Here is a 2500-nt window from a genome sequence, read left to right as displayed (position 1 = left end):
TTTATTTATTTTATAGTGTTTCTTTGTGATTTTTAGTCTTTCTCTTTTGTGAGGGTTCGGTTCTGGCACCACGTGAGATTTGTGCGTGGGGATGCGTGATATGAAATGAAGAAATGTGAAATATTTTGATTATTTTAGAAAACCCATCAAGGAAGTCCTCACGAGCGTCATCCAGGAGTCTTGGCGAAAGACGATGTTCCAGCACCACTTGGCAGATTCTCTCTCCTTTCCAGAGCGTCACTAAAAGAGTCTCTGATTCTCTTAGAAGGGATGGAATCCTTTCTTCCCGAGGATTTACGAGCTTTGTATAGTTTCTCCCCCGGAAATTCGAATTTGTGTTTTGGTTGTGTATGCTATTTACCTATTCTTGTCTCTGCGGTGTTTTCTTAACCAGTCACATGGAATCATCAAGCGCATGGATACAAAAGCAAAACCATTCTATTACAGACGACGCCTTTTTATGGGATATCTTCGAGAACTCGCACATCTGAAGACCATCTAAAACGTTCTTTGAAATGAGTCTCATTCCCTCGCTAATGAGTCCAGTAAAATCATCAACTGTAACAAGTCGTTCCAGATGCCTTTGGCTGCGCGTATGTTTGTATCTAAAAAAAAGAGGAGGGTTGAAAGTAAAAGAAAAAAAAAAGAATCAAGGAAGGAGGTTTTGAAAAGCTGGTCGACCAATGCCAACGACTGCGATTCGGCCGTACGTCACCACTCTCGTCTTGCCGAAGCCAAACTGAGAGGGGGATGTTGAGCTTTCCCCTTCCCGGAGTCCCCTCGGCCGCCGGCGATGCCACTGTACGATAACTGCCGCCTCTCTCACCTGCCGCACGCACGACCTGATGCTGGGGCTCTTGAGGGAGGGGGTGTGGAGGCGAAAGGGGGGAGGAGGATAGGGGGAGGAGAGGAGTGAGGGCGGAGGAGGAGGAGGGGGACGGGAGGAAAGCACGAGGGAAGGCCAGTGCCACCTCAGCCCTCCCCTTCGCTGCTCCTCCTCCTTCCCCTCTTCGTGCGTCCCTACCTTACCCTGCCCTCCCTACCACCTCTCCCTTACTCTCCCTCTTTCCGTTTTCCACACTCTCTCCTTGGGCCTCTCCCGCTCCCCCTACTCTCTCTCCTTCCCTCTATTCTTCTTCCTCTCCTTCTCTCTTTTTCCTCCGCTCCTTCCTACCTTCCTCCATTCGTTCCTCCCTCCCAAGCATTTTCTATCTTCTCCTTCTCCTTCTTCCAAACTCACTTTTTCTTCTTCTCATTCTCTTCCCCATTTTCCCTGTCATCCCGTTCTCTCTATCTCTCCTTTTCCTTTCGTCCCAACCCCTACTTCCCTCGCATTCTCTTCCTTCCCCTCTCCTTCCTTCTCCTTCCCTCTCTTTCCTCCCTTCCTTCGCTCACATTCTCTCTCTCTCTCTCTCTCTGTTTTTTCCCTCCTCTCTCTCTCTCTCTCTCTCTCTCTCTCTCTCTCTCTCTCTCTCTCTCTCTCTCTCTCTCTTTATATATATATATATATATATATATATATATATATAAAAAGCATATATATACATATGTATAAAACATATATATATATATATATATATATATATATATATATATATATATATATATATCCGTTTTTTCCCTCCTCTCTCCATCCCCCCCTCCCTCCCTCCTTCTCTCTCTCTCTGTCTCTCTCTCTCTCTCTCTCTCTCTCTCTCTCTCTCTCTCTCTCTCTCTCTCTCTCTCTCTCTCTCTCTCTCTCTCTCTCTCCCTCCCTCCCTCCCTCCCTCCCTTACTCCTTCACTCTCTCTCTCCATTCCTCTCCTGGGAAGCACCAGAAGCCAGTCAATAAAGCCATGTCGACGGTCCTTTTTGCCTTCCGAGTGTTCAACGAGAAGGTGATCATCAGTCGAGAAGGCAAATGTTTCTTGCCAAAAGGGAGGGAGAGGATTAGGTAAGAACGGAAAAAAGAATAATGAAGATAGGAACAATAATAAGGATGATGATGATTGTGTTAGCGGGATGATAATGTTTGATGAATGGTTATCGTTAGCGCATAAGGATGAGTCATGATACCGATAATTAAAAGGTAGTCATTTCTAGTGATAATGGTTATCATATTTATTATCATAACAATTATCATTAACATTATAATTGTCACTGTATCATTATTAACAATTATCATTAATATTATTGCTTTTGCCTTTATTATTATTATCATTGGTATTTTCATTATTATTAACATTATTGTTAGTATTATGATCGTTAATGATATTTTCATATTATTATGACCAATCCAATCATGATGATAATGATGATAATGGGGATTATCATAGTAATCATTATCATGACTATTATTGATATAATATTTGTAATCATTATCATGTTTATTTGTTATCATTATCATTATTATTGATATGATACTATTAATGGTATTATTTTCAATATTAATGTTATTATTACTATTACTTTTATTGTTATTACTATCAGTATTATTATCATCATAATCATTATTATCATT

General features: G+C 41.5%; 1 protein-coding gene across 1 annotated transcript in view; it reads right to left on the bottom strand.

Annotated features, from left to right (window-relative positions):
• LOC125040645 (KH domain-containing, RNA-binding, signal transduction-associated protein 2-like) overlaps window positions 1-723 on the bottom strand; it is a gene marked incomplete in the record, with an annotated part of 149103 nt that extends 148380 nt beyond the window's left edge. Inside the window, 1 exon segment of the mRNA XM_047635308.1 lies at window positions 1-723. This exon segment is cut by the window's left edge and continues 343 nt beyond it.
• Window positions 724-2500: the final 1777 nt, after the last annotated feature.

This window comes from Penaeus chinensis, chromosome 29 (assembly GCF_019202785.1).
Source record: "Penaeus chinensis breed Huanghai No. 1 chromosome 29, ASM1920278v2, whole genome shotgun sequence".
NCBI lineage: Eukaryota > Metazoa > Arthropoda > Malacostraca > Decapoda > Penaeidae > Penaeus > Penaeus chinensis.
The sequence above is the reverse complement of the archived record's forward strand: the minus strand, read 5'-3'. Positions and strand labels throughout refer to the sequence as shown.